Source organism: Canis lupus, chromosome 31 (assembly GCF_011100685.1).
Source record: "Canis lupus familiaris isolate Mischka breed German Shepherd chromosome 31, alternate assembly UU_Cfam_GSD_1.0, whole genome shotgun sequence".
Taxonomy (NCBI): domain Eukaryota; kingdom Metazoa; phylum Chordata; class Mammalia; order Carnivora; family Canidae; genus Canis; species Canis lupus.
Genome location: NC_049252.1, coordinates 13,941,296 through 13,963,817, shown reverse-complemented (window position 1 = coordinate 13,963,817; position 22,522 = coordinate 13,941,296). Strand labels below are relative to the sequence as shown.

Genomic DNA, 22,522 nt, shown 5'->3' with positions numbered 1-22,522 from the left:
CCATTGTGTATGCTTTTATAATTTTCTCTTTAGAGGTCAAAATATTTTCTTTCAATTTTTATTTATTTTATTTTTATTTTTTATTTTTTTGAAGAGAAACTGAGTTTTTTTTTTTTTTTTTTTTTATGATAGGCACACAGTGAGAGAGAGAGAGGCAGAGACACAGGCAGAGGGAGAAGCAGGCTCCATGCACCGGGAGCCTGACGTGGGATTCGATCCCGGGTCTCCAGGATCGCGCCCTGGGCCAAAGGCAGGCACCAAACCGCTGCGCCACCCAGGGATCCCCTGAGTTTTTTTTTATGTGACCCTCTTCGTCTTCTTTTTTTTTTTTAATTTTTACTTATTTATTCATGAGAGACACACACACACAGAGACAGAGAGAGGCAGAAACATAGGCAGAGGGAGAAGCAGGCTCCATGCAGGGAGGCTGAGGTGGGACTCGATCCCGGGACTCCAGGATCACACCCCAGGCTGAAGGCAGACGCTCAACCGCTGAGCCACCCAGGGATCCCCTCTTTCAATTTTTAAATCTCTCTTCTATTCCATCTTTAAATATGCTTTTTTCATTTTTTATATTTTATTTAAGCCTTTTCTTATTTTCCCCAAATCCCTTATCTAACATTTTGTTCTTAAACTAATTTTTTTCATATAATCCAGTTTTAACTTTTGTTGCTCATGTTTGAATTTTTATTTTCATAAGTTTTAGCATATTTTTAAATTTTGTTTTCTGAAAATTTACTCTGAAATTTTTCTGCTGTCATAAGTTGAATACTCATCTTTCTTATGAAGTATATTCTTAAGCACTTTATACTTATTATTATTACTGTGAACATGATTGTTTTTTACTTATATTGGGAGGATTTAGAAAAGCTATTATTATTTATACATTATACTTTAATCCTCCTTCATTGCTAAACTCACTTATTGGTTCTAACTATTATAAAGATACTAGTTTTCTCCTCTAATGTATATTAGTAATATATATATATATATATATATATATAAAAATTATCTTCCAATTTCATTTCTTTTCTTGTTTTATTGCATTGGCTAAGACCTTTAATATTATGATAGATAGTAGTGGCGATAGCAGAAATTATCATTGTGTTTCTGATTTTAGTAGGAAAATGTATAATATTTTCCATTAGCTGTTTCCAGCACGATGTGCATCTTGGACTTCTAATAAATATTCATTATCAGAATAACAGAATTTTATCTCCCTAATTTGGCAGATTTTTATTTGTTTTTTTTCTTTTACTTGAAAGATTATTGAATTTTACCTATTTTTTGCTTTAATAGTGAATATAACTTTTATGCATAAAATACTTTTCTTAATTTTTTAAAAAATATTTTATTTATTCATGAAAGACACAAAGAGAGAGGTCAAAACATGGGAAGAGGGAGAAGCAGGCTCCTCACGAGGAGCCCGATGTGGGACTCGATCCCAGCACCCTGGGATCACCACCTGAGCCAAAGGTAGATGCTCAAACACTGAGCCACCCAAGTGCCCAATTTTCTTAAATTTTACTTTTGGGGCCTTCCATTGTGGCTTTATATGTGGTCATTCTTTGTAAATACTGTACATGCATTTCAACTGGATATGTATTGCCTTTTGAATGCCGTAATGTTTACTTTTTATGTTACTTAAATTCTCCCTAGTCTTGTAAATTTATTTTATCTGCTAGTTTCTGGAAAAAAGTATGCTAACTTTCCCATGATGATTGTCAAAATGTTAGCTTCTTCTTTTGTGAGGTTCAGAAAGTTCCACAATTTTTAAGTCTTTTTCTTGGGTGGATCATTTCTTTTTCAACATGAAATATCCCACTTTGTATTTTCTAATGATCTTAATGTTACATTTCAGTTTCCTGACATTATGATGATACATTATTCTTACAAAGACTTAAAAAGCAAAACTCAGCTCAGGTAAATCAATTCCAGGAGAGGCATTACCAGTGTAGTATACTCAGACATCAGAAAATGTAGCTGGTGATTAAAGGGATGTAAGAAAGATAAAAATGTGATAAGCAGTTGCATTAGTAAAACATAAAATCAGTTTTCAGGACCAACTGAAAGAAGGCTAATGAGTTTAATTTTGTTGATATGAAGATTGTGGCAAAGATATTTCTATTAGGCCTTTGCAAATGGAGTTTTAGAACTCAAGTTCACCCAGGTAAAATGAACATGATAATTTCTTGAATTCTTTTCAAGAACTCAGTTATCATCTGGGAATTCAACAATCCATCTTTTCCCCTTCCCCTTCACTTCTCTAGCATTTATATAAAGTGTTTGGGATATAGTAAGACCTCAATAAAGGCATGTTTACTTGGACTAGGAGAGAGGCAGCTTTCCAATTCATACCTAGCTTTATTAGTACTCCTTTTCTTTGTAATATATCCCAGCTCCACTTGGTTTAAGCAACTCAGGAAGAAGGGAAATTATTAAAAGATTTTCATGGTCTGCAGTGAAGCAGCTTTTCTAGTTTTTAATGCAGCAAAGAGGTCTAAGAGAGAATGTAGAGGGAGATAAAGCAGGAACAGAAACCAGATGGCAGTATGTAAGAAACTACAAAAAGAAAACATATGCTTTGGATGTAAAATCTTTCAAATAATTTTGTCAGCAAATAATTCTTGTCTTTCCAATAAATTTGTCAGCAAATAATTCTATCAACAGGAGGAAGGTAGCTATTGGAAGCCATAGGTCAAGTGACGTTTGTTTTCAAGGAAAATAGTGGGAGGAAGAGTGCTGAACATACACTAACAGAGTTAGAAATTGAAAGCATGGGGACAGAATTTTAAAATGTATAAATGGAAGAATGATTTAAATAGAGCTCAGAGAGGAGAGCAGAAAGCCAAGGATTAAATCCTGGGAAGGGGCAAAAGAAGGTCCCTTCAAGATCATAGAGGAAAAGCAGTGAGGTGTGTGGGGAACCAAGATAACTTAAACACTCTCGAGGGCAGAAACTGGCATTCATGTCATCAGAGAAAAAAAATTCGATATGTGTTGTAAGCAGATGCAATTCTCAGGGTCAGACAAAATTCTAACAGTCTCTTCCTTTTCTTTATTCCTTTTCAACTTAGAATCCCCCGACACAACCCTTGCTCACATACTCTGTGCCCTGATAGTGATTTGCTCATACAGAGTTCTGTATTTCATCTCCTCATGCATCTGAGTCAACTTTCAGACAAGGAGGAGCCCCTCAGCACAGACTAAGCTGTAGTGCAGTGTTTTTGGAGTCTAGGCCAAGATCTGGGAAGAGGCTAGACTATAGAGATTGAAGCCAATCAAATGAGAGGAAACTTACAGGGGAGTAATTTATAGCCAAGTCACAGACCAGCCAACTCAGTCACTGTTCAGAAGAAGCCATACAAAGCGAATTAAAAAGCCAAGAGAAGACAGGGAGAGTCTTTAAATGGGGGACTAAAGAAAGACTCTGAGTGAAAAAAGGACTAGTTGCTTTTTATAGGACACTTCAGGCCTACAGTATGGCACGCAAGGAGTTGCTAAAAGCTTAGACTCTGACCTGTTTCCCTACTGTGTTTTTTGCTCCAAAATTGTCTGTTTAACCCTGCTTCTTCCCAGTTATCTCAGCTTTGTATTAAAAACAACGATGATGACAACAAAAATAGGGATATCTAATTAGAATTTATAATAGATTTAACCTCCATAAGTAATAATTTGTAAGTTTAGAAGGAGTGTTTTTTTCCCCCCAAACCTAAATGAATCTGTAATCAGTAGAATGTGTTGAAGGAAGTGAGCAAAACCCTGGCCTGACTGTTGGTAAATTGGACCAGTTAACTTGTGGCTTCAATTTAACTATGTTTGAATCAGAAATCTGTATTTTATTAGGCTGAGCCTTTCCTAAATTTGCATTTTCTTTAGTTTCCTTTACTTTTTTTTCCTTTTTTTTTTTTTCCTTTACTTTCTCCTTAGGTCTTAGTTAAAGTAATTTTCAAATTTTTACCTTTTCTTTGTTAGAAAGCAGCAAGATGAGAAAGGAGTTCTTGTCCGTTTCTGGGTCTTGCCTCAAGGAGACAATATGGTGTCCCTGGAGGCTAAAATAGAGACAAAAGAGAACCAAGAGGGAGATGTAAATCCTAGGAAGAGAAAAATCATTCACACAGCCATGGTTTTTGTCTGCGATGATCTCTGTCTTAATCTACTCATGCAGCTATAACAGAATACTATACACTGGGTGCCTTATAAACAACAATAACTTATTTCTCACAGATCAGGAGGCTGGGAAGTCCAAGATCAAGGCACTGGCAGATTGGCCGGTGAGATTCTGCTTCCTGGTTCATATATGGTTGTCTTTTCAATGTCTCTGTGTGTGTCCATTTGTGGAGGGAAAGGCCAATGTCTTTTTTAAGGATTCCATTCATGAGGACTCTATCCCTATGACCTACTCACTTCCCAGAGGCCTCATCTCCAAATACTGCCACATTGGATGCTAGCTTTCAACATAAGAAGTTTGTGGGGACACAGTCTATAACAATCTTCCATATAGACTTTTCTTTTTTTTTCATAGACTTTTTCTGTATTTATGTCTAAAGCTAGTTTGTTTTTTTACTATTTTAAGAACCCTGCAGCATAGATTTACTAAAATAGTTTTCAAGATAGGGACTCAAAATCTCCATATTTATCAAGTTCTTTCATAATGCTTAAACTTCCAGGAAAGCATACTCAACGTGACAGTGAAATAAAACTCTACTCTTGATGAGTCTTATTTTGTTTTTGTGCTTTCATTAAACTCTTTGAGGATTGAAAAGGATTCAACTTGAAGAATATGACTTCAGTTACTTCATGAGGGCTAGGAATTTCCCAAATGAAAAATATCTCCCCAACTATTGCATCACTGATGGAACAATTTTCAACAGTTGATTTTATTCTTCCGTATTAATTTTCTTAAAGTTCTTACAAATATTAAGAAGTTCATGTAAGTTAATTAACTAGCTAGCTATCTGCTGTGACCTACTAGGCAGAGGAAACCTGAGATTACTATGCTTAGTATATAGTGGATGCTCACCAAATAGTTATCTGCTGACTGACAAGAAACAAAATATTTTATAAGGAGGAAAAGAAGACAACATTGAGTTACATGGTCATTAAAAACAACCCACTTATGATTTGGCTTTGACCTGCCCAGAAATATTCCAATGTGTTGCCTCTTAGTGACTTCCCAACATTTAATTCTACCTCTTATTAAATTTTTTGAGGTATAATTTTATACAGGGAAATAGACTCATCTTAAGTATAGAGTATGTGACAAATGCATGTGCTTATGCTACTCACACCCCTATCAGGGTAGAATATTTTCAACACCCCAGGAACTTTCTTCCTTTCCTTCCTGAGTCAATTAAACGTTCAGATGCAACTATTGTCTAATTGCTATCATGACATTAGTTTTGTCTGTTATGAAAATTCATGTAAGTGGGGAACATTTTTAGAACCATCCAAGTTCTTAAGTGGAATCATCCAAGTTCTTTGATCATTCTTTTTATTACTGAGTAGTAATCCATTGTATGAATACAGCATGTTTATCTATTTTACTACTGATGAATATCTGTATAATTTCCAGCTTTGAGCCATTATGAATAAATATGAATATTTTTAAAGAAATCTTTTGTTTGACACATATTTTGCTTTATTGGGCAAATACCAAGGAATGGGATTGCTAAATTAAAGGATAGATCTCTGTTTAACTTTGTAAGAAATAGCCAGTTTTCCACCAGCAATGTATGAGAATTTTGGTTCCTCCAAAATGTCAGTACTTCAGGTTGTCAAACATTCTAATTATAACCATTTTAGTTTGTGAAGTGATACTTCATTGTGTTTTGAATTTGCATTTCCTTGATGACTAATGATACAGAGCATTTTTGTGTGTGTGTTTATTTGCCTTTTGTATATCTTCCTTATTTTCCTTTGTATGGGGTTTATTCAAGTCTTATGCTTATTTAAAATTTTTTGCTTCTTTTATTGTTGTTAATTAATTGTAAAAGATCTATATATATCTTGGACACAATTCTTTTGCCAGATGTAAGTGTTCTGAATATCTTTCCTAGGCTGTGGCTTGCCTTTTTTCCACTTTTTTAAACAGGTGTTTTTGGATGAGCAGCTGTTTTAATTTTGATGGCATCTAATTTATCCTTTTTTTTTTGGTAGTTCATGCATTTTGTGTTCTATCTAAGAAAGTTAAAGGGATAGGAGAGATTCTCCAACAATTTCTTCTATAAGCTTTATGATTTTGGTGTGTATTTTCAGACCTACCCTCCATCTCAGATTTTCTTTTTTGTATGTAGCAAAATAGTGGTTAGGGAATGATGGTCTCTTTTTTCCTTATGAATGTTGCCTGTTTTAGCATCTTTTGGCAGGAAGATTTTTATTCTCCCCAAATTGCATTTAGTCTCCAATGTCTTTGTTGAAAATTAATTAATTGAGTGTATGTATTAGGACTATTTCTAAGTCTCTTTAGTTTCTTTGAATTTATTTGTTCATCCTTACACAAATCTAAATTGTCTTGATTAATACATCTTATTCTAAGTCTTGAAGTCATGTAATATAAATTCTTCAAATTTGCCTTTGTCAGAATTGTTTTAGACCATCTAGATACTTATTATTTACATATATAATTTAGAACCACTTTCCCAAGTTCTACAAAAGAATTGCAAGAAAAATTTAATGGAATCACATCGATCCAAAGGACACTATGGGATATCTTAGCAGTATTGACCCATGCAATATTTAATTTAATATCTATGTTAACTTATTTAGATATTCTTTATTGCCTTTTCATCAAAATTTTTGTATTTTTCTGTGTATGGGAGTTACAGATCCAACTCTGAGACAGATTAGCTTGCAGAAAGTTTATAGTAGAGCGTTCTCTTGGGATCTAAACTTGATCTAAACTTACTTATGGTGAAAGTGGTGCAAGTGGGATTAGTTAGGAGAAGCTGGGTTAAAATGCAGTTACAACAAACGCACCAGCTTGTCAGATGGGAATATCAAAATCTGGGATAGACCTTCCAAATTGAGTTGAACTGAAATAAAGTGACCCGACTTTTAAGACCCTTATCAATCAGTTTTTTGTTTCAGGTTGTACTAAGAGGACATGTAGCCTTGAATGAGTTTGCTCTTTCTAGCTGAGAGCAGTTTGCAGAGAGAGCTTACATCTGACAGCTATCTGCTAACAACACTTCCAGCAGCTGGGAGAATGATTCCTTCAGTACTAAAGGGCTGGTGTGCTGGGTTGCACAGGACTGAGTCCACTATAGTTCATCCTTTGTGCCACTTAAATCCACTCACTTCATAAAATTTCTGAGAACAGATCCATTAGGACTCTGATGGGCCTTCCCTGGCAAATGTGTCATAGGAAGTTTAGTGAGATGAACTGAAGCAGTCTCTTGGCCACAACTGATACTCATCATCTTCACCCTCTACCAGCCATTCTAGATTTCCCTCACCTTTGACTAAAAACTAAACTCATTTAGAAAGTTTACTTAGTGGCATGATGAAGAACCTAATATCTGAGGGTACTGAGAGCCCTGGTCACCATACTGTTCTTTGAATGTGGCTGCTATACTTATTCATTAAGTAGTAAGTTTGTGCAAATGGGGCACCAAAAAACGTTGAAGTATGCCATCTGAGTGCTAAATTTGTTCCTTTACTGTATAACAGTAGCTCTAGCTCCTTGTGATATTTGGGGACACTACTCCTCAGATCCATGACACCTCCATGTTTTTGCCTTTTTCTGGGCACTTGAATTCAAAGTTCTCAGACAATTTCCAGAGAATAAAATCTATTGAGACTTTTTAGGGTAGCCGGTGACACAGGATGCAAAGAATTGCACCAAGAGTTGAGCAATAAGCAGGACAGAGTTTATTCATTCTCCAAAGGAGGAGAGGGGCTGGATATCAAGAGATGTAGGCCCTGAGTTTCTGTTAGGCTGGGCCTTTTACGAGATTTTAAGGATGTGTGAGGGTTGAAGCTGTACCCATGGGGGAGGGTGGTTCTTGGCCAGGTAAAGCAAGAGGTGACAGGTTTTTCAAGGGGCTCTGTCCAGGGCTTGTCACATATGGGGACTGTGGTTCAACTAGAGGTGAGTATGTTTTGTAGTTGTGGTCCATTTTCTCAGAAAATGGTAGAGCACCATGATCTAGAAAAACAAAGAGGGCCAAATACAGACACCTACGAGTTTTGTCTGTAAGTTTGACTGGGGAGGGGTTTTTAATAGAACCTTTCAAGACTCTCGGTGGCACCAATTAGAAGAGTTAACCTGGGATGCCTGGGTGGCTCAGTGATTGAGCACCTGCCTTCAGTTTGGGGCGTGATCCCGGAGTCCTGGGATCCAGTCCCACATCAGGCTCCCTGCATGAAGTCTGCTTCTCTCTCTGCCTATGTCTTTGCCTCTCTCTTTCTGTGTGTCTCATGAATAAATAAATAAAATCTTAAAAAAAAGAAGAGTTAACCTTTTGGAAAACCAGGATCTCCAAAGGTCTTTTATTGTAGTTAGTGTTGCCAGGACCAGAAGCACAAATTAAGAAAAGTGATGAGGGATCCCTGGGTGGCGCAGCGGTTTGGCGCCTGCCTTTGGCCCAGGGCGCGATCCTGGAGACCCGGGATCAAATCCCACGTCGGGCTCCCGGTGCATGGAGCCTGCTTCTCCCTCTGCCTGTGTCTCTGCCTCTCTCTCTCTGTGACTATCATAAATAAATAAAAATTAAAAAAAAAAAAGAAAAGTGATGGTAACTAGGTAAATATTTTCACTTTTGCATTTTGATTTGTAGACCCATGATTTTTATTAGTTCAAGACATAGAACCATCAATTGATTGCCAATTAAAGAATGTATATTGTATCCTTGAGGTATGCATCCTCACATATTACCATATCTGAACTTGTGCCTCAGTTGCAACTTCAATAAGCTACTCTACTGAAAGGTCAGTTTGGCAGCTTCTGGTGGTGATGTATGCACTAAGACCAGTGGGTTCCATTGTTGCTTGCACATTGCCATACTTCTCACTATAAAATTAGTCATTTGGTTTGGGGCACTGTTTATGCTTGAAAATACAATACCCTGTAAGCACTTGGATATTGGAGCTGAGGTCCTATAAAGCAGAAAATATACAGAATGTATGTTGGCTTCAGTCATAATACATCACTGTCAGAGTGAAGAGGGTCTAACGTCAAATTGACACTAAGTGTCTATTTGGTTTCTTCTTCGAATGGTGCCATATTGGGAGTTGAACATTTTTCTGTGTTTCTAGTAGGTTGGATCTATCATCTATCTATCTATCTATCTATCTATCTATCTATCTATCTATCATCTATCTATCTATCTATCATCTATCTATTAATTGGAATGTCTAGTCTACTAGCATTTAATGTAATTATAAGGGCAGGTTTGATTCATCCTTTTTGAAGAGATGGGGGAGCAGAGTTTAGGGGTGCATGGGGGGCTCACCTGATTAAGGGGCCCTGAACCAAGAAGTGGCAGAATTTGAGAAGCCAGCAGGTTGGGGTTTGGCAGCAGCAGCTCCATGGGCCAAAGTTGAAAGGCGACGTGCTGACCGCGTGTAGGGGTGGGTGACAGGCCTGGTCTGTGGCTTCTTGACTCAATCCTGTTTCAACAGAGAATATGTCTCTGCCTGTGAGAAATAGAAAGGTCATTGATTATTTGGTATCAGGGATTTAATGATACTGAGAAGGTTTATGGAAGAGATTTAGGCCTTACAGCTAAGAAAATTCAGTCATTTCCTAGAGCAGCTAAAAATAAAAGGTGATAGGAAAAAATTCACAGGAAGATAGTGAAGACTCAGAATAAAAAGATGTGAAGACCAAGGATGATTCTCACTCAGCAGAGGCCAGGGATGATGAAAAAGAAGCCCATAAGAATGTGTGCAAGAAAGGGCAGGCAGCCTCTAAAACAGCTTCCAAACAGAGAGAGATGCTCATGGAAGATGTGGGCAGTGGAGAAGAACAAGAGGAGGATGGGGCACAATTCCAGGAGAAAGATTCTAGCAGCAATTATGATTTCCTAATGGAAGATGATTATGGCACTGACTATGGCAGCTTGAAAAAGGAAAACAAAAAGATGGTTAAGAAGTCCAAACCTAAAAAAGAAAAAAAAGAAAAAAAAAAAGTCCAAACCTGAGAAAAAAGAAAAGAAAATGCCCAAACCAAGACTAAAGGCTGCAGGGACGCTAGGCCCTGTGAAAGGCAAACGGAAAGTAGGTCACCTCACAGCTTCAGAGGCATCAAAGGAAAAGACTCGTCCTCCCAAAGAAGAAGAGGAGGAACCAGAAAACCCTCCAGAAAGAAAACCTCTGCAGACTCTCCACCTAAGAAATCAGGGGATGAAGGGTCTGAAGATGATGCCCAGTCTTGGGGAGTTTAAAAAAGTGATGATAATTTGTTTATTTATTTGAGGGAGAGAGAGAGAGGGCATGTAGGAGGAGCAGAGGGAGAGGGAGAGAGCTTCTCAAGCAGCCCCATGGGTTGAGTGCAGAGCTCAAAGTGAGGGTCACCAATCTGAGAACCAATCTTGAGCTGAAACCAAGAATGGGACACTTAACTGTGCCACCCAGGTCCATCTTGGAGAGAGATTTTATTTTTAAAAAAGTAAAGGAAAAAAAGAAAATTTACCTATTTGGATAGAACATGATTTTGGCTATGGCTTGACTTAGGGAATTCAGTGCTTTTTTTTTTTTCTTGAAAATAACATCTCTCTTTTTAAGAAAACCTTTATATGCTTAATTACCTTTTTGTATATGGTGTTCTCTTTGCCATCACCCTGCTTCCCAATGAAAGCTATGTCAAAGTGTTCCCCAGGTTGACTACCTTATCTTTTTATTTTTAATGGAAGATATATTATTTCTCATAGAGAAATAAGATTTGGGTTGGATGGCATGGATATTTTTGCTTTTTGCCAAATGGTACCAAGTTGAACAGAATCAAAAAGCATAAAAGGATTTTAGTTAAAAATGATTGCTTCTTGGGATGCGTGGGTAGCTCAGTGGTTAAGCATCTGCCTTTGGTTCAGGGCATGATCCCGGGTCCGGGGATCCAGCCCCATATGGGGCAACCTGCAAGGAGCCCACTTCTCCCTCTGTCTGTGTCTCTGCCTCTTTCTGTGTGTCTCATGAATAAACAAAGTATTTTTTTTTAAATATTGCTTCTTTCTCTACCTGGACTTAAAAAAAATCAGTTGTCATCTAATACAGGTTTATATATCTATATACACAAGTATAGATGTCTAAAAAATATCATGATGTTGAACTTTCACTGATGGGGCCAGTTGGAGATAAAGAGGAATTCTGAATTGTTACCAAAAGTATTATATTTTTGACCTTGAGGGAAGGGCAGGGGATGGTGCTATCTGATCTTGTTTGTGTGGTTTTTATTATTTTTAAAAATTTCTTTTAAAAAATTATTTATTTATTCATGAGAGACACACAGAGACAGGCAGAGAGAGACATAGGCAGAGGGAGAAGCAGGGTCCTCATGTCGGGAGCCCGATGTGGGATTTGATTGCAGAATCCCGGGATCAAGTCTCCAGCCGAAGGCAGATGCTCAACCACTGAGCCACTCAGGCATGCCACATATTTTATCTTTTTTTAAATTTCATAAGTTGTTATCTCAGAGAGACCCTGAGCCAGTGACCTTTTTATTCTGCCATGGTCTTTAAAGAACATCTTAAAAAAGAAAAAAGAAAAAAAAGGTGAGGACCACCAAAACTTAAATCACTTTCTTTTTTTAAAAGGATTTATTTATTGAGAGAGAGACAGCGAGAGATAATGTGCATGCATGCACACATGGGAGGGGCAGAGGGAGAGGGAGAGAGTCCCATGCAGACTCCTGCTGAATGAGGAGCCCAAATTGGGGCTCAATCTCACAACTCTGAGATCATGACCTGAGCCCAAACCAAGAGTCAGAGCTCAACCGACTGTGGCATTCAGGTGCCCCAAAACTTAAATTTCCTTTTTCATTCTCTAATGGTTCATGTTTTTGAATATCTTCATCCATATCTTCATCCATCATCAAAATATATTTATCCAAGAAATAGAATCTACTCTGTTTCTTGGATAAAATTTTACCAAGGGTCAAAAAACCCCCCAAAACCTAGAATTTATTTTTTTATTTTTTAAAGATTTTATTTATTTATTCATGAGAGACACACACACACAGAGACAGAGACACAGGCAGAGGGAGAAGCAGGCTCCATGCAGGGAGCCCGACGTGGGACTTGATCCTGGGACTCCAGGATCACGCCCTGGGTCAAAGGCATGCTAAACTGCTGAGCCACCCAGGGATCCCCCAAACCTAGAATTTAAATGGCAAGATCTATACAGCAGAGTAGATCTTTCTTAGCTAACAATGTCTAGGTTTTAAGCAAATAAAGTACTGCTTAATGTGAAACTCAATCAAAAAGGCTTGAGATCTTTCCTTCGTGAAAACAGAAAATTGAAATTCTTATAAGCCATAAATGTGTATTCAGATCCCTCCCAAATAATATAATTATGATTATGATTGGGTTTAAATTTTCATCTTGCTATTGGTTTTCTATGGTACCATTTGTTCTTTCTTTTTTCCCCCATCGTGTGGTATCACGGGCATCAGGAGTTTGCTGCTTCATTAAGTAAATTGCCTTCTGTCGGATTATACAACCACCATTATATATAGAAATCCACTTTATCTCTTGTTGTATGTACATAAGTACATACAATTCCTTCATTTATCTTTATTTTAAAAATAAGGTAAATCTTTAACTTATCATCCCCACCTCAAAGTAATATTCTGCACCTCATATTTAATGTAAAACATATTGACAATGCATTTGTCCTTACCTGCTTCTATTTTTGTGCCACTGTTTCATACCATTTGCTTCTAAATATATTAGCAACTTCAAAATACATTGTTATTACTATTTAAACAGTCTTTTAAAAATTAAGAAAGTGTAAAAGCACACTTCATATTAACTGTATATTAATTATTCCCACTCTATTCCTTCACATAAATTTGAGTGTCTATATGGTATTTGTTCCTTCAAAAGAACTTTCTTTCACAGTGATTGAATTTTAAATCTGCTGGTGATAAATCCTCCCAGCATTTGTTTAACAAAAATGTTTTTATTTTCTCTTTAAGAATTTTCAAATAAACTTTTTTTGTGCAATACATAGAATTCTAGATTGACATTTTTAAAATTTCAGCATTTTAAAATGTTGTTTAACTGTCTTCTGAAATGTCTAATTTTCTATTTAAGAAGTCCGTGGTTTCTCTTTTAGTTTTTCCTGTTATATAATGTCTTTTTTATTTGGCAGCTTTTAAGATTTTTCTATTTATCATTGGGTTTTAGCCATTTGACAATGTACCTAAGTGTGCTTTTTTAATGTTTATATGGATTGTGCTTCTTTTATGTTGCTGATATGGGCTGATTTTTAAAAAAAACATTATTACACCTTTTTCCCTAATGCTTGATATTGACCTATAGATAACTGAGGCCTTTTTTGTTTTCATTCTTTTATAGTTTCTGCTTCAGTTGGCATAGTTTCTGTGGCCTGTCTTCAATTTTCTGATATTTTCTTCAGCAGTGCTCAACTGTGTTTTTCTAAAATTTTCAAATATTGCATTTTTCAGTTTTAGAATATCTATTTTATAGTTGTCCTTTCTCCACTAAAATTTTTCCATACGCTTATTTATTATATTCACTTTATCCTTTAAATATTTGAACATATTTATTGTAGTTCCATCAGTGTTTTTGTCTCCATACTTGTACTATCTGTGTCATCTCTGTATCTGTGTCTATTGACTGCCCTTCATTTTTATCTGTTTATTCGCATGTCTGGTATATTTACTTTTATCCTGGGTACTGTGGATGTTATATTGCTGAAATCCAAATTATGTGGCCTCTTTTAAAGAATATGAAGTTTTGTTTTGGCAAGTGATTAATTTGTTCACAGGTCAGCTTGATCCTGTCAAAGCTTGGGCATGTCTGGAATGGCCTTACTCCTAAAACTTGGTCTTTCTGAAGTCAGAAATAAAAATTTCTAGTTTTCAGTGAGGTTTATATACTCTGACTACTTAGTATTCTCAGCACTGAGAAACCTCTAGAATTTTCATTCAGCTCCCATTTAGATCTCTTTCAGATCCCAAGGTGTCACACCTCAAGCAAATGCAACTTTAGTGTTTCATAAAAGAATAAAAAAAAGAACCCTGCAGATTTCTGATTTCTTTCTCTCTGTATGTCTCTCCTCTGGAGTGTTCTGTCTCATAAGTTTCAGCCCCCTCAGCAGCCCCAAATCATCACGAAAAGATTGGTTTGTCTGCCCAGCAATACAGTTTGTCTTTACTTCTGTGTGTTCCGGCTTAGAAAGTGTCCCCAGATAGAAGCTAAGGTAAATGTTGGGTTTACTTAACATGTGTTCATTTTTTAAAAGATCATGGCTCTGCACTGTCTGTGCATGACAAAACCATTTTATAGCTGTTGATGGTTGGGAAGTCAGTCAATACCTGTTATTCCCTATTGGGGATTAGTCACAATTTCTCTCCTTCCTCTGTACAAAACAAATAGTTACCTTGGCATTGTGGCTTACTCTTTTTAAAGCACTTTCATGCATTATCTAATATTGTTCTCAAAATGTTACCAAATGAATTAGCACTCAGGATGATAATTAGGGAAGAAGGGACATTTTAAATTCCATATTTCTTATAAGGATACTGGCCTTAAGGAGAATAAGTGATTTTAGCCTAAACCATCTGGATTGGTATCCATTTGTCTAATTTTTTTCAGTACTCTGTCCTCTGTGCAGTGCTGTCTCAAGGAAAACCAAAATTCTTTACTTTTTAAATATAATGACTTCCAGGCTTTTATTTTTGTTTGCTTGTTTAGGCATACGCTTTCTTTTACAATTTCTTAGAAATCTGGAGATGTTCTATCTTTTTTTTTTTCCTTAGGCTCTTCCTTTTATGGTTTCTCTTTTTTCACACATCCTAAGAAATTCAATATCAAATGTGTCTATCTGTATGACTAACCTTAGTAGCAAATTATATGAAAACATGAATGACCACTGATTTTAATTAAGCTTTTGGTGTGGATGTTAAAAATACTCACATAATTTTATATTTTTGTAATATAATTATAATGTCCAATGGAAGACATTTCATCCACCCTATTCTTAATGTAAAATTACCACAGTGGTAATTTAATATTAATATGGCTATCTTTACCACAATCCCAACACTATCTTTGACTTTAAGCCTCCAAAGGCAGGTAAAGACTACATGTCTTGTTTAACCACTAGTCTTTGCTATAATAAGTGGCTTATAATAGGTGCTTATTAAGTATTTATTGAAAGAGCAAACCATGAATACTGATTAGTTCATATGTGGAACTTTGCATTCAATTCTAAGGATCACAATTTAACAAGGTCATGACAAATAAGGGGAAGAATGACCTAGATGGTGAAGGATAATGAAAGAATGGTTGAATTGGAGATATTAAACTGCACATTTATGTATAAACTCGGTATAATACTACTTTATCGTATAATGCATTATATCATATATTAATATGCATATAATTAATTAAAATATTTGTGCATATAATACCTGATTTCTATGTATATATATAATGCACAAATATGACTGCTTTGAATATTTGAAATTATCTTATATAGGTTGCGTAGTATGGTAAACTTTTTCTGTGAAGCTTCACAGAAAATGATTAGGCTTAAAGGGTGATGTTTCAGAGAGGTGAATTTTCAACTCCGTATAACTAGGAACTCTCCAGATAAAGATATACAATTTAAATAAAAAGCCTTAAGATTTTAGTGAGACCTATTATTTTTCTTGGTTCTAAAGACTGAATTTGTCTATTAGGGATCGTAGAAGCAATTTTTTCATCTTGGATAACAGCTCAGGTAAGTTTTACATTTAATCCTTAATAAGATATATGAAAATATGATTTCATCACTCAACAAAGGTTTATTGAGTTCTCAGTATGTGCAAACCCTCTAGAAAATAACTTCATGCTGTAGAGAGGGCTTATTGTCAAGCTCTCACTTCAGAGGAGATGCAGAAATTCTTTTCCCATACCCTTATTTGGAATTGTGGCTTCCTTTGTGAGATGTTACTAGATGTATTTGATGTGTGCAACCATATGTATGCACATGCACACACACAGAGAAAAGAAAAGAGCAAATAAAGTTCATGAATAACTGTCGACCTGACATGTTTCTTGCAGAAATTCAAGTAATTATATTTTCAAAGGATTGCCAAGATTTAAGAAAATAAATTATTAGGACAAAAGACCATTGAAACAGTCATGGAGAGCATGAAACACTTGGTAAGGAAGGATTGATCCTTGTGACTTAATCTAAGAACCATCCATATAACATGTTTAAGAACAGTTTTCAAATATTCCCTTTTCAAAAGTTTTCCATCCTCTGGTTTGCGTTGCAAAAATTTTGGGGGGAGCCATATTGCCTCTTGAACTGCCATTAACAAACATGCAGAATAATTTAATACAAAATTAACTCTGAGTGTGAAAATGATGACACTAAGAAATTTGAACGCTCTCAACCTCAACAGTGTATGAGAATACATGAAGTCATATACATTTCTAAAAAGAAAGAAGGCTGTCTTCATGTACTACCAACACATATATTTTAGCTTCTTGCAAAGACTTTGGACTCATATGTTAGTCTCCAAGGATCTGCCAAATGTTTAAATACATTTGTGGAGATACAATTGGAAGATGCCATAAACTGCTCTGCATGGCATAGCCTTTCCTTGCTGCTACATCCACTGTCCAAAGCTAGGGGTCCTCACTTTTCCTGCCTCTAGAGTAGTTTATCCTCTGGCAACAGCTCCAGTTCCTCCACTGTGGGTGTACTTGCTATTCTCTGCATGTGATGAACACTTTCATTGCTCTTTACTACTCAGATCCAGCATCTCCTTCAGAAAGGAGAATAACTGTACTAGAGTACTTGAATTTCCTGGTGTACATTTCCTTCAGAAAGGAGATGCTGGATTCTCTTTGCTTCCAGTCTGTCAGCAAAGTAGCCACTCTCAGTCCTGTTCTTGGTGTCCCATGCACTGGAGTGACTTGTGTTCCACTTCAGAGTGTAGTAATCTCTCTTGTTGCTTTTCTGGGCAGAGGTATTATCTCTTAGTGGTTCCTTCAGCCTTAGGGGACCCCAAAACTATGTGGAGACTATAGACGAGATTATAAGGCAAAGTTGTCTCCTGTTTTGTGAGGTTCGAACACAGTGTTCCTTGGGCCTGGGTATGTGATAGGGTTCAGCAAACCCACCATTTAGTATACCTTAAGATTTACTCCCTCCCTGGCTATTGATATACATCAAGGGCCTGGGCCAGCATCAGATCTTCACAACAACTATCATGTTGTACTCAGAATCTCTATTCCCTTTTAACCATTAGGGTCTTATAACTAAGTCAAACTCACAGTTGCATTGTCCATGTTACTTAATAGTAGATTCCCAGCCCCCCCCCCAACCCAAAGAATTCTTATTCTTCATACAACTAGGTGCTTCTCAATTTTGTCCCATTTATAATACCCCACTTATATTTGGATATCCAGGAGTAAACACAGTGTGATATACACTGTAAGGCAATATACAGGACACAGTAACATTTTTGGAAGAATCTCTATTGTTTGGAAATCATTATTAGAGTACTTGAATTTCCTGGTGTACATTTCAGAAATAATCTATGAAGCATACATGATACTCAAAAGAGATTTCATGCCATGGAAAAATCAAATAACTACGATTGACTGTATAAAAGTAACTACGGGCTGGCTGTAGTTTTTTCTTCTTTCTAGAATATCTGTAGTGCTTTCTCATTATTGTCTATAAAATCCAGTACTGATGGAATGAAAGAAGGAGATGTCTTCTACCCTGTCTCCTACCCCGTGTAGCAGGCTCACTTTTGGGGAAGATAGTCTTGGAACCACTGACTCTCTACACCATGTGGGAATCATGACACTAGGTAGGAATCTGATCTTTGATTAAATTATTTTCCTACTATAAAATCTGAACATAGTGCATCTTGATAACACCTTTTTGAAAGTAAATAAAATTTGTATTTATTATTGGGAGATTTTGTGAGTGGCATTATAGTTTGGATTTATCCAGCACTTGCTCATGCTTTCTCTCTCTCTTTCTCTTTCTGTATGTGTGTATCCTTTTATATATGTACACACACCTACACTCACATACACACATAATCAGTACACATGATTTTTCTCAAATACACTCTTGGCCTCTTTGGACATAAACACATCAAGAGATGTTAGACTAGGCTAAAGACAACACTTGACATCATAAAGTTCACAGATGTAAGTGTTCAGAGAAGAAATGAATTTAGATAATATCATATTCTTGTCTCACTAAGGGACATGTTAGCTAGGGCTCATTGCATCCTGATTCACTGATAGTCCTTTCCATGTCTTATGCTGTGAAATATGATCAATATCCAAGTGCTATTGGGCAGCCTGGGTGGCTCAGCAGTTTAGTGCTGCCTTCAGCCCGGGGCCTGATCCTGGATACCCAGAATCGAGACCCGGTATCAGGGCCCATCAGGCTCCCTGCATGGAGCCTGCTTCTCCCTCTGCCTGTGTCTCTGCTTCTCTTTCTCTCTCTCTCCGTGTGTGTGTATCTCTCATGAATAAATAAATAAAATCTTTAAAAAAATCCAAGTGCTATGAACAGAATGTTTGTGTCTCTGCAAAATTAGTATTTTGAAACATAATCCCCAATGAATGTGGCAGTATTGAGAGGTTGCACTTCTCTGTACTTTTGGAAATTTGAGATGACCATGTTGTTTTACTTTGATGAGTAGTATGTGAGAGGAGATTATATATGTCATTTCTGGGCAGAAATATTTAAAAATTTTTAAATTTAAATTCAATTTGCCAACATGTAGTATAACACCCAGTGCTCATCCCATCAAGTGTCTGGGCAGAAACCTAAAGAAGCTATGTGTTTTGCTGTATGACCCTTTTCCCTGTCTCAGCCACAGGGGATCGTGTGTTGAGATGGAGGCTCCATTAACCTGTAGTATGAATGACTATGATGAGCACAGTCTCCATGCTGCCCTGCAAGGCATGGACTAGGTGAGTAAAAAATAAGCTTTTCTTATGAAAAGCCACTGAGATTTGGGTATGCTTGTTAGTGCACAGCCTAGCTTATCCTGATTAGTATACTCATTAATGTAAATTAAAAAGCTAGTTTCTTGGCATACAATCCCACTTAATTTACAATCACTTATTGAAATCTTTTGTGCATAAGGAACAGCAGTAGGTATTTATTTGAGATGCAGACACAGAAATCAGTAGAACTCAAGTCATGGGTCTCAAGATGTTCGGACTTTATTCTCATGAGCATTTGATCCTTACTATCAGGGTCCAGGTTATGTTATGCTGGGCAATTCTATTCTGCATGTCGGAAAAGAAGCAGAAGAATTCTCAAGGGGTAGTATATTCCTGTGTGTGTGTCTGTATGTGTGTGGTGGAGAGAGAGAGAAGGTGCAGCAACCAACTCCCTAAGTGTTGAGCAGAGGAAATGCAAATTCAAATGATAAAATATCCCAGCTGTTTAAACCAAAAGGACAAGGCAGAAATTCGTAGAAGGTATTACCAAGGATTAGATATCTGCCTTGGCAAAATGATGCCAGCAGAGAAGGGGAAGAATTAGCTGCCTCAACCTGCAATATTAGTGTTAAAGGCAAATATATGTGTAATAAGAGATCTGAGGTGGGAACAAAAGATCCAGAAAGAAGGACAGTCAGGAGCATCTGCTGTATAAAAGGTGGGGATCAAGTAGGGAAGCTGTAGCCCAAATGCATGGAATTACTCCAGGTGAAAAGAGATCATGGGCCCAAATAGAGAGTGGACAGCCAACGAACTTCCTACAATACGTGACGCTAATGTAAAACACAGTTTCTATCTTGGTTCTACTTTTTCCTTATTGTTGAAATGTGAGCCTGTTATGTAGTTTCTATGTGCTTTAATTCCTTAATCTGTACAATAAGAATAATTTGATCTAGTGTCTACCTCATAATTGTAATGTGAGTATTAATTAAAGTAATCCCTATAAAGTTTATATGATAGCATCTGGCAGATAATAAATGCTTAGCAAAAGTAAACTATCATTTCTATTATGGCTAGCATTATGTGATTATCCTCCTAGAGTTCCACGAAGTGAGTGCATTGGCTCACAAAATTTGGGTGAATAAAAAGAAACATGTAAAACAATACTGAAGCCTGACCAATTCGGTGGAACCAATGTGCAATGGTAAGCTTAGTAATTGAATGATTGTTTTTTATTTTCTTGGTGTCTAGTTTCAATATTTTGGTTAGATGAAAGTATATATTTGGCTTTCACAGGAGAATTTTAGCAATGCTCTCTAAAGGGAAAAGAAAAGCTTTTGGTGAAGCCATTACAACAGGTGTTTTTTTTTAATTTTATTTCATCTTCTTTAATCCGTCATGCCTTTTTTTTTTAATTCATTCAGTGTATTTGGCTAAAATCTTTCTCCTTCTTCCCCTTGCTTCCAAAAATGCATTTGCTATTAGACTCATTTTGTAAATGTGATTGATACATTGATATGAGTTTCCTGCACATTTTTTATGATGCTGACACCAGTGAATGCTAAGAGGAGGTTGAAACTGTTGGGGTTTTATGTGACTTTGATGATAGATATTGTAAGGCTTTCTTTTTTGCTTTATGATTTGTACAGCAGTGCTTCTTTTTTCACAATGTATAAGATAACGTTCTGTAATGTTCAGAAGAAGAAACAGTGATTCAAAAGATTAAGCAGACACTCTGACCCTAAGAATGAAGAAATAAGAAAAATGAAAAGTATAACTTAGACTTAACCAAGGGTATTTCAGGACTCATGTCTGTTTTTGTGAATGATTACTTGGGTAATAAATGCTTTATCTTCTCTTATAACAAAGCCAGGCCTGCCTCTGAGTCAGACATTCTACTAAACAAGGAAGAAGTATTTTTAAGTATTCTTTGCTCTCTTAAGGGTTGTGAGAAGGAAAATGACATCAACATCTTTGCAAAAATGGTTTGATGTCATGCTACAGAAGACTAGTATTTGGAGGGAAGAAGGGATTTTTAAAAAAGGAGGCAGATGGGTAGACAATTATTGGGAATGGGTAGAGGATAACTAATTTGTGCAAGAAGAAAAACACTAATAGTTAGCAGTGACCCTCATTTTCAAAACTGAATTCCTCTTACGTTTGTCTCCTCTCTCTTCTCTCTAAATATTAGGCATGCACTTTTGTTTATGTGCCTATTTAAAATTCTCTCATTTATTTACATGAATCTTTATCCCCTCCCCTGCCTTCCCCCCCCCCAATCTACTCAGATGTGTTGTATGTCTGTGAATTATACCCCAAGTGTGACAGACGATGACTATTTGGAGGATGCCAAGTAGCAGTTGCCCTAGCAACAATAACCAGGGGATGCTTCTCAGAACTTCTGCCTCCACTCTTCCCCATCATTTTCACTGTTTTGAGAGTTAGATAACATGGTTACCAGAATTAGTGGAAGCTGGTTCTCTCCCCCAGCCCCTGTGCCCAGCAGAATGAAACAGAGAAAACTTAGAAATGTCTGCCTTTTTCTTACTATCAGGGGAAATTCAGCATACCTCTGCAGTCAAGACTGCAAGGAGGCATAACTTAGAAGGGAGAGGGCTGTGGGCTCGCACACTCTAATAGATGCTCGATGGTGGGCGAATTTGTCAGAGCTGCTACTGCAAACCACTTGTGAGGAATGAAAAAAAAATCATTGTTGAATTTCCACACGTGGGCTAAAAGAACAGTATGTAATTGGATCGCAAGATGCTATGTTTTGCAAGTGGAAATTTCTGGTCTGTTCTGAACCTGATATGGCAGATTTAGCTTTACTCTCTTAAATGAAGAAAACCTAGAACAATCAGATGTAATCTAGACAGCAAGACAGAAAACTTCTTTTAATCACCAATGACTTTATTGATATTTACATCCTTTCCCCCAAATAAATATTCAGACTAAACTGAAAGAATGAAGTTGAAGAAAAGATGCTATTTGGTAAGAGAAGCAGAGTGGATTTCTGTGAAGCAAAAGTTGCTTAGGCGTCAGAGTCTCACTTGCAAGGGCCCTTCCAAGGCCTTGCATCTAAATTTGCATTTATAAATATATTGCTATTATTCCTAAAAAGCCCTTCCCTCATTATATATACTTTAAGTTCCACAAATTCTGCATCCATCTCTCAAAACAAGGGGAAATAGAAGTGATTTATTTGATCACATATCATTACTATTGTATCACTTATGATATTCAAATTTGTAAACTTGTAGTTTTGTTTTAAATCCTCATGTCTGTTTTTACTTTTTTTCCTTAAGTTTTAGGGGATATTATAGATCTTCCACTAATCTTGAGCTTGCACATTCTAAAAAAGGAACAAAAAAACACGTAGTTTGCATCCATTGTTGTACTTTCAAGACTATTTAATAAAA

The 22,522-nt window shown here is 36.6% G+C and overlaps 1 long non-coding RNA gene across 1 annotated transcript in view; it reads right to left on the bottom strand.

Annotated features, from left to right (window-relative positions):
• LOC102154980 overlaps positions 1 to 22,522 on the bottom strand; it is a 385,976-nt gene that overhangs the window by 7,293 nt on the left and 356,161 nt on the right. The window contains exons 14-15 of the long non-coding RNA XR_005382146.1: positions 9,456 to 9,639; positions 3,962 to 4,052 (exon numbers count right to left, since the gene is read on the bottom strand). This is a non-coding gene — a long non-coding RNA (uncharacterized LOC102154980). The remainder of the gene's footprint in view (positions 1 to 3,961; positions 4,053 to 9,455; positions 9,640 to 22,522) is intronic.